The 10,258-nt window shown below is 41.0% G+C and overlaps 1 protein-coding gene and 1 long non-coding RNA gene across 2 annotated transcripts in view; both read left to right on the top strand.

The window, feature by feature from the left end:
• Positions 1-10,258, top strand: part of LOC131879615 (uncharacterized) — a 45,175-nt gene that overhangs the window by 26,727 nt on the left and 8,190 nt on the right. The gene's annotated exons all lie outside the window — the stretch shown is intronic.
• Positions 2,020-3,995, top strand: LOC131879447 (uncharacterized). The gene is made up of 2 exons (XR_009373154.1): positions 2,020-2,316; positions 3,698-3,995. It is a non-coding gene; the product is annotated as an uncharacterized LOC131879447 (long non-coding RNA).

The raw sequence follows: 10,258 nt of genomic DNA, 5'->3' as shown, positions 1-10,258 counted from the left end.
CGAGAGAGATAATTAGCCCCCAAATGCCTTTTTTCAAAAAAAAAAAAAAAAAAAAAAAAAAAAAAAAAGAAAAAAAAAAAAAAAAAAGGAAAAAAAAAAAAAAAAAGGGGGGCCCTCCCCCTCATTTCCAAAAAAAACCCCCCCTTTCCTTTCGCATTGGCCCCCCCCCCAAGGAAAATCATTTTCTAATTTTTTCTCCGCCTTTTTTCCCAGAGAAGCAATCTACCTGGAAAAGGTGTCATGTAACTGCAACTCTAGAGTTTTGCACAAAAAATGGTCTGAGAAACCCATCTCGCTGACTTTTTTTGAAAACGCTCATAAGTTGGGAAAAATAACTTTAGCTCTAGCTTTAAAACATATCAATAGTTAAAGTACAATCATTTTTTGCTGTATTTCAACTTTTTTAACTGTTTTAATGGCTGGCAATATTTTCCGAGCAAGTCGAGCAAGTGTCAACCTTTTAATCCAGATTCTTCAAATACAAAATACTAAACAAGGGAAAAAGTTGAAAAATCGTTTGGCACTTTTCTATTTCACGTTTTAGTCATCAATGTGTTGCGCTTATGGAACTGATGGAATGAAGACCAGTGGTTACGATTGTGTTATTATTACCTGGTGCTTTGAAAGTTTGGAAAAAACGGAACCAGCCAAGGCATCTCAGATCTGTGGAATGAAGCTGGCAACTTCTGCTGACGCAATGAACCATGCAACTATTTGCAGTGAGTAATACGATCAATAGTGTTTGAAAATAAGGTATAAGTTCAGAAGATCAAGTATCTGAAAACAGAGAATGGCAAAGTAAAAAGGTGAAATCTTTTTCTTTCGTTAAGGAAAGATCAGATATGTTCGAACTATTCGTCATCGCACTGCCTTGTTCACTTTACCTTTTACACTAATGAAAATAATCCTTACCATATTTTGGGATCAGATGAAAGAACCAAACTGCAATTTTAATTACAGAAAAGTCATTTCAACCAAGCCTCTTCATGCACTGTCTTGAACACATTTGGCTACTTTAGCAGTCGAATGCCTCAATGCCTGACCAAAAGCAGTCATAAGAAACAACCTATCAAAACAAGGTTCATTGAGTTCTGAGCTTTGTTTTGAAACTTACGTCTTGAAATATGTTCAAAGCTGTCACCAAGTTTTTTTGGGATGAATTTCAGTAGACGGCGCAAAGATCGAGGTTAAGAAACTTACAGGAGCCCTTGAAAAGAGGGGCAAGACAAAATCTTTAATCGTGGATATGACGACTTTAAATGCTGGCCCTTCACCGAATGTGTATTTGGACATTTAGTCATTTATCTGGGGTTTAGCCCAAAATTCAGCAAGGGAACTCGAGAGAGCTATTCAAACTTGTGTAGGGAGGACTACATATTGTTTATTGCTTTTACCACTCCACCACCTTCTTGGTGCATGCAGAGTAATGGCATTGCTAAGTATAAGTGAATTTTACAATGTATAAGATAAAGAGATATAAAAGAATATAAGAGATAGAATGAATTGATGATTTATTTTATTATGACTATGATTCAATATAATTGGAATCTTCGGCAAAGTTTCATAACAGTGATTTGCTTTTAATTGCAATCAGCTAAATTCCTTATTTTATGAATATATTATCAATTAGGAATTTTCTGGGACTCCCGAGTTTCTTTGATCCAAAGCAAGCCGATTTAGCCGGAAATTCGTTCAGAGAGCACATTTCTAGAAGTGCGAGGTCAATTTTAGATTTGGCTTGAAGGTTCCGCAATAAAACAGTAAGACAACAACATTCTAGATATCAAATTTGTAATGACGTTTGGTTAATAAGTAATCTTTCAGCACTTGGGGTTCAAGACATAAACTTGTTAATGGCAAAATGAAACATTTTTTTCTCAAACGAAGGCAAAAGCTTGGTCAAAATGTACTGCATCTCTGCTCCGGAACTGAAACTCCACTCTGTAGTGAATGTGTTAATTACAAGAATGCGTTGGCGTTTGACTATATATTGTTTGTGTTTGATTGGGAAATACACTCTACTTCAATAACCAGCGTGTATCACAACCTGTTAACAACTACATGGTGGCAGCGGTGGTGCCTGGTTGAATAGTGTCCGATCAAAGTCGTGTCCAGGCTTGTTCAATAATGACGGAATCGGGGGAACGCAAAGCCGAGATGGCAATAGGCAGTTCAAGCAACGGTGTGTGGATATCGCCTGTCCCGAAGAGGTCTGAGGGCAAGTTGGTGGATTACGCGAAGTACTTTGATCGCGTGTCAAAGGCTAATGGTTGGACGGATCAGGAAGCAGGGAGAATATTTCCGGGACTTCGAGAGGTGGGGTCGACTGTAATGGAAGATTAGGAGGAGCAAGTCCTGAAGAAGAGCTTTGAGCTTATCAAATCTATTGTAGTAATTATGAGAGAAACATACCGGGAGTCTGAGGTTAAGAAATTCTTTTGCTCCCTGGTCATGGAAAACGACGTGATGGAATTCGCAAGAAGGTGTCGAGACGTGGTGATGGAATGTTACCCAGAGTTCGCCAAGGGAAATCGAGATCTTTTGGTTATAGATCGTTTCATTCATGGTTTGAACACCGAGCTGAAGNGTTTGAACACCGAGCTGAAGGCTGTGGTCTTGAACGGGAGAAATGGGAAACTTGACGAGGCCATCCAGACGGCCTTGATGGCACAGGGTGTTAGAGATACTCTGGGCGAAGGAATATTGGTCCGCGATGGGGCAACCTTGGGGAATCCGAATCATAACGACTCACAACGAACATGTTACAACTGTCGAAGAAAGGGCCATTTTGCTTGGGCTTGTCCTCAGACGGTTGTCAGACGGAAGCGAGGCAAGATTCGTGATGAAGGGCATTGTCGGTTGATAAGATGGCGACAAACTGGATGGGAGGTGTAGCGAATGTGTTAATTACAAGAATGCGTTGGCGTTTGACTATATATTGTTTGTGTTTGATTGGGAAATACACTCTACGTCAATAACCAGCGAGTATCACAACTCGTTAACAACTACAACTCCCAATTAATTATTCCTAGAAAGTCGATGCAATTCAAGTTTGCGCCTCTAATTGTCAGAACTCACTCGGATTTGCGGCGTTTGTTTTTTACATGAAAATAGAAATTCAATTTCATATTGGCTAAAACTGGGCTACGACATAGAGACCATTAAAAAATAAATATTGTAGGTATTAATTGTCTGGGAATTTGAGCTTCGCTGAAAGGAAGAGTACTTTGTTAATTTGAGTTCAAGTGATAGCTAAACGTGGTCCATTTTTCCACCAAATATGTTCTTGAAAAATCATTGCTTTCTTAGATCTTGAGATATGCAAGTGTTTGATAGCAAGTAGAAATGTGCCAAAATGTGTCTCTCTTCAAACTTGACAAGGCTTCTTAACCAATTTAGTGTCCTCCAGTGGGTTTTGAATAGTCAGAGCTAGAGATCTTACCCGAATTTATCCTACATTCCCATAGTAATGGCAGAGTGTTTGGGATTAGATATCCGGTAAATGCAAGAGCTGAAAACATAAGTGACACTGACTGTGGAGTCTCCATCATCTCCACCATTATCGAGGAGATAGGCTTAAGCCACCACTCCCAAAAGAAAAGGGCAATCATAACAATTGATGAAGTTGACGTATTGACATAATTTGGTCCAGGCAAAATGGTTAACCTGCGATTAATTCAAGCATTCTCTTTTCCAGCTGAGCAACGTCCTTTCCAGATCACCTTCCGGTCTGACAATTTTGAACACGTGGACGAGACAAAAACGAAAGTTAACCAAGGATTTCGCCTAGCTTTTTCCCAACAAAGTTGCTGAGCGAAAAACTGGCCTGAATTTGATGAATGTCTGAGGAATGATTAACCAATGTTAACTTCACCAAATAATTGTTTCATCTGAATTTTACTTTGTTGACGATGTAAACATATTTTTTAACTTATTTCATATCCTAATAAGCATCATTGATAACGAATAAAACCAAATTTAGTTTCTTGAGTGCATATCTATGGATGAATACATTTCTGGAATTCCAATCCTAGTAGCGGTAAGGAAGTCTGCAAAGAAAAAAAATATGAAATATATAAGAAGATTTTAGTGAGGCGGCAACTCTTCTGAAGAAAGCTAGAAAGGATGGAGAATCTTCATGAGTGATCCAAGATGACAAAATGACCCCAAAAGGAAATTGCACGAGTCAGTTGCATCTTTCATAGTAATATAATAAAATCGTACTGACTTCAATAGAATGTCTTACATGTCTCTTCCAGGGACTCTCTATCAAAGAAACCCACGCTAAATTGAGCACCGCCAACTAAGGCCAATAATGAAATGTACTGATTTGCTTTTGTACGCACTTCTTGAGTAATTTAAAAATGTTTCGATGCTCTTTGATATATTATATATTACATGACCTATTTCTGATGTCCTGACAGTTTAGTAATTTTTCTAGCTTTTGAAGAGGGGCCGGAATCCCCCCCCACGCTTTCTACTCTGATGAACATTGTCGTTGATGTTGGTGGCAAGGTTTTTAGAAGCTAGATTGAAGCATTTTTCCCCAATATCTGGCACAAACTTATTGAAAGGAATGTTCATCATCACAAATACTTATTTAAAGCCTGAAACAAGTGACATGAAACTTTCGACACACTTCTTCCAACAAGATACAAACAATGCTCTTGGATCTGCTGAAGACATCACAGTCTTGCGTAAGTATTCATCTTAAAAGATTTCTTCTCGAAGCTCAATGCAAACAGAGGTGGCGTAATTCACTTGAGAAGGTCGAAGCAAGCCCCCGCGGTCATTCAGCCTTAAGAATTGGTCATTTTGTTTCACTTCCTTATTTGCACTAGGAAAGTCATCTGTTATGTTAAGACGCGTGAGAAACAGACTGACGACGATGTACTCTGATTGAAGCTCTATTGCAAACTGTTTATTGAACGGTAGTTGGGGCATGGATACAGGGGTCGTATATACACAGAGAGCATATATGAGGAACGAGAGAGCATGATGCATGAGCATGGCATAAGCCGTGATAACCTAAATAAGGAATAACACTACTCCCCCCCGAATTATATGAATCACATAATTTAAACATTTGCCCACACGAAACTGTGCGGTGTTGAACTTGATGTCGTTGTACCATTGGTGACATCCTAGAACCGGTCTTCGTTGAAAGATGGGGCCGTTCTTTGAAGCTGGGGACGTGTCATAAGACATTGTCCGTTTTTAAACCATGGAAGAACACTGTGTGGTTGAACCTGTTGCTGTCTTGTCATGACGCAACGTTTATGTACACATATAAACACAATCACCAACACCACCAAGATAACGAGTCCCATTTGGACTGTGCCAACATGGATCTCTACAACGTGGAAACCAGAACTCTGTTCCACCTCCCTGGGGCTGAGAATGATTTCTTGAGAGGGGCTTGCTCCATGGTGCACATTTGACGTTTGATCACCAGTGAAGAGTTTTGCCCTTCTCCTCTCTTCTAACCGAGCACTTCTTCATGGATAAGAGTCATCTTCTTCGGTATCTGACTCGGCGGTAATAGGAGGTTTATATCATAGTCACGTCTCTAGCCAATGGCTTGATGAGATTCTATTCCTCAAACTCCTTCGTCCGTCATCCATGAGAAATAATGTACAAACATCCCGAATCTCTGATCGCTTCAATTGTTCCAAGCTCTTTCCAGGTTTTGAAAACTGGGTGCTGAACACGCACTCTTTGGTTGAGCTTGAGAAGCGAAAGGGGTCGTTCGGTTGAAGTTCACTTTGATGGATTTTTTCGGGCCTTTCTTCTTCATACGAGAAGCAACTCCTTGAGCCATGGGGCCAACGGCCTCGGTAATGTAGGTAAAGAAACCCGAGAAATAACTGCGATGGCGACAATCCTCCAATGTTCCTCCAAGTTGCCAAGGCTCTGTCGAACATCAACGGTCGCCTCGTCTTGATACTTGTAATAAAGGTCCTTGATGCCTTTACTGCCGATTCTGCTAATCCATTGCTTCAGGATTGTAAGGTGACGACAATTCATGCAAGATATTATTGTCACAGCAGAACTTTCGGAATTCGCTACGAAACTGAGGTCCTCCATCAGTGCGAATTCGCGTTGGGAAACCGAATTGAAGGAGTATTCTAAGAGAATTCTTGTGACTGTTCCCGTAGTCAATGAATCCAACAGATATTGGAATGGCCAACCCGAATATCTGTCAACTACTACCAGGTAGTGACGTCCAGCAAACTCGAAAGGTCGGCTGCAATTTGTTCCATGGGTCTCGTAGCTTCATTCTTCTCCTGGAGTGGTTCTCACTGTTGGGTTGGTCGACGAGCTTGACAAATCTCGCACCGATCAATCATGATCTTAATGTCATCATTGATCCCAGGCCAATAGTATAGCTGTTGGGGCGCTTTCCTCGTCTTCACTATACCAGTGTGTGGCAGGTGAAGGAAACGAGAATTTCCGTTCGACAACTTTTGGGGATTACAATCCTTTGTTGTCCAAGATGAGAAGTGACGACTTCCCGAGTAAAACAAAGATCATCCCACACGTTGGCATAAGGACGTGCTGGGTGTGTTGGAGATAACTCCTCGATCTTCTGATCTTGTTTAAAGGCAAGGACATCCTTGGTAACTTGTGTCCTGCTTTGTGGCGTCAAATATAAATTTGAGGCTCGGGTGTCTCATTGCTGTTGTCAGCGGCAAATCCAAGTGTCAATGATCATCTCACCCTCCTCGTGGGCTGAGAACACCGGTGCACGAGACAGAGCATCAGAGATCAAATGGGTTTTACCAGCAACCCATGGCACACTGAAGGTAAACTGGACAATTTTTCTCGGAAACGTAAAAGTCGAGAGTTATGAACGTCGTCCAAAGGCTTGTCGAAAATCCCGACCAGGGCGGTGATCTGTAATCACATTGAACTTGATATCACCCAAGAAGTAATATCGACACTTTTGAATGGCCCAAGTAATGGCCAGCATTCGAGCTCAATTGTGGCATAGCGGGATTCCGTTGGGGTTAGCGCGCGAGAACGCACACTGGATGAGGCGTATCTCATCCTGAGATCCACGTTGAATGAGGGCAAAACCGATCCCTGTAATCTCGAAGCATCTGTGAGCAATTCCGTCCGAAGTGGGATCGAAATATTGAACAAGAGAGGCCGAAGTAGCACTTTCTTCGCCTTCTTAACAGAATACTGTGTTCTGGCAGCCATCGAAAGACAACATCGTTCTTGAGTAAGTCCGCAAATCATTGGTGACGTGGGCTAAATCTGGGATGAAGCTCCCACCTGGTTTGCAAGTCCCAAACAGGAACGTAAAGAGAAGTGAGATCTCCCGGCTCTGGAAATTGCTAATCAGCCTCCAGTTTTTGTCGGATTGGGCCGAACGACCTTGACTGGAGACGACAAAACCTGCAAATTTCACTTCTGGCCGCCATGCAAACTTTTCTTTGAAATGGTAATACCAATGTTCGCGGCATCTTTCCAACACTGCACGAATTCTCGAATAAAGAACGTCTGGGTTGGTGCTTGGACGAGAATGTTGTCCACGAGTTTAAGTACTCCAGGTAGACCTTGATTGCAATATCTGATCTATGGCACCATTCGTCAGAACTCGCGTTGGTCCCATGGGGCTCTGTTGTAGTGGAATCTTCCACTCGCAGGAAGGATCGTGTAGGAAGTGAATTGTCCTCGTCCAAAGGAATCTGATGATATCCTTGAACAGCATCCAATTTAGCAAAAAACTTGAATGTATTATCAAAAACTGTTGATAATGTCTCAACTGGAAGGGAATGGTTGGATTGGCCGTTTGACGAACTTGTTGAGCTGCGAAGAAGCCCGTGACCAAACGTACTCCGGCTTTTCCATCTCCCTTTGGGCAGAAAAATGCAGGACTGATCCAATCGGTTGAGCCCCTGAAGAAGGCGATATGACACCAGAATCATAAGGGCTTGGATAAGAAGATCCGCCTCTTCTTCATGTTCAGAGGCACTGGTCGTGCAGTGGCTTGGGATCAATTTTGTCGATTCTGTCTTAAACACGATCAACCATGGCTGCCTGCACCCGCAATTTCGGTTGACAGATACTTAGCTCAATTGGTGTCTGAAGGTAAAGGACCAGCATCCGCAACTATGGCATTGGCGGCGATAATCTCCTTTCATGAACGTTTTGGCATGGCATCTCCGACAAGTGATCCCTCTATCCGTCTCACTTTGACAGGGCATCACCCGACCCCTTGGTTCCGTGGCTCGCCAGGCACATCCAATGACAAAACAAGTCCTGAGGGCAATCGTACAACCTACTTTAACCAAACTCCGACGTGTTTCCACCAAAATTATACCTATAGCCGATCTTAGAGGGGTTTGGTTTGAGCTTACAGCCTTTCTAACGGTTTCGAGATTTTCGGACCTCCAAAGAGTACAACGCCGTGATTTGATTATTTCTGATTGCTCTGTTCAAATTCTACTTCACACGAGGAAAAACGTTCCGGAAAACTTGGGTCACTCGTTATTTTTGTTCAAATCCGGTGGTGAGATCTGCCCTATCTATATAACACAAGAATATCTGAAACGAATCCCAATCTATCTGGAAACGCCCGTGCTTCCCAAAATTGATCGAGGAAAAGCATTACCGGCAGTAGCGTCTCATAATGGATTACGATCTCATCAAAAATAGCTTTACACGACTTTGGGTGGAACTGGAGAGATAGTGGCGCATTTGGCGGTTGGGCAACAGGGAGTCTTATGCCGGAGATATACTGTCGCCAAGCGAGGGGTGGGCGCTCGCAGATGAGCCAATGTCTGCCTTTATAAAAAGAAATAAAAGTAAATAAGAAATATATGTATATATACATGATATATTTACTCGCCTCGTACTTCAATCGACCTTGGTTTAGTTTCTTACCATTTGGATATTTTCACTTGCAGCAGAATTCATGCTACTATCAAAAAAAAAAAAATCTCACAATGTCTTCTTGCGTGTCCTTCGTCATGGAGATGACTCAGGTAAGAGAAATATGTAATTCATTAGAAAGAATTGAATATGAAAGAGTATGTTTGATACTGATTGACTCCGTTTTTGACAATGATGCATTTTAATAGTCTTTAAGTTATTTTACACACTTATCTGAGCTACTTTTAAACATGTGTATTTGACAAAAGTTGTTCCTTTTGTCTCTTTGAGAAAGAAAAACATATCTAGATGTCTTGGCATTTTAGCAAACACTTAACCAGAAAATATAACCACCTTGACGAGGAACCGTCATTTTCTTCGTCTCATCGATCCTCAACCTGAACTTCTTTTAGATACAGGAGTCTAAACCAGAAGAACCTGGGTTCCCATTACCGAGACGAAGCTCAAGAAAAAAAAGGAAAGCTGTTCGTTTTGCCGTGTGAATTTTATCAATCAAATAATATTTATTGGATTTTAGGGAGATGTTGTAGAATGGCTTGCATGTCTCTTTCCTACCTTATCCACTTTGACACCTTCCCAAACTCAGATTTTGGACCAGATCCAGGGAACTTTCGAATCAATCTACCAAATTTCGCTCTCAAAAAACTACATCGACTTGGGACATTGAAATGGAGAAAGAAGATCATGCCATAACTATTTTTGGGGATGTCATCTGAACTTTTGGGGCTTAATAGCTCTTTGTTAAGGGATACAATTACAATGGCAAGCTATTTATCCTTGAAAGGAACAGAAAAAATACTTTTAAGTTTGAAAATGCTGTTTTTGAGACTCATTTCTGTTACTTTTAAGTTTCCCATTTTTGCAGTTTTTTATCGAAAGCGTATTTAAGTTTTTGTCAAACATTATGAGTTGTATTTTGATTTGTTCTAATATTAATTGTTTTGAAAAGTAGGCCAGTGACGTCACAAAATGTGATCAGTCGGCTGCTACTTATAGGACCAAAATTGCTTTGAGAAGATATTTAAGAAACATTTTGACGCAGTCGGGTATCGACTCTTTTGACCGGGATTGACCATCTACGCAAGATGGATTCTGGTTAGCGAATCAGAGTAGGTTCTAGTAACAAAAACTTTGGTCGAAGTTGTAAACGAAAGAATATTCTAAAACCATTGTGAGTCTTTCAGGCAGATGTCACGCGTTTAACACAAGACAAAAAGCACTTTCACACTGATTGAACTTGCTTCGGAAAGAATTGAAGATTAAATAAGGCAAAAAAATGTAAGGAAACTTCCAAATCCAAAGATGGAATAAAAAGAGCAATGGTTAGCGAATCAGAGTAGGTTCTAGTAACAAA

Source organism: Tigriopus californicus, chromosome 4 (genome assembly GCF_007210705.1).
Source record: "Tigriopus californicus strain San Diego chromosome 4, Tcal_SD_v2.1, whole genome shotgun sequence".
Taxonomy (NCBI): Eukaryota; Metazoa; Arthropoda; class Copepoda; order Harpacticoida; family Harpacticidae; genus Tigriopus; species Tigriopus californicus.
The sequence above is the reverse complement of the archived record's forward strand: the minus strand, read 5'-3'. Positions and strand labels throughout refer to the sequence as shown.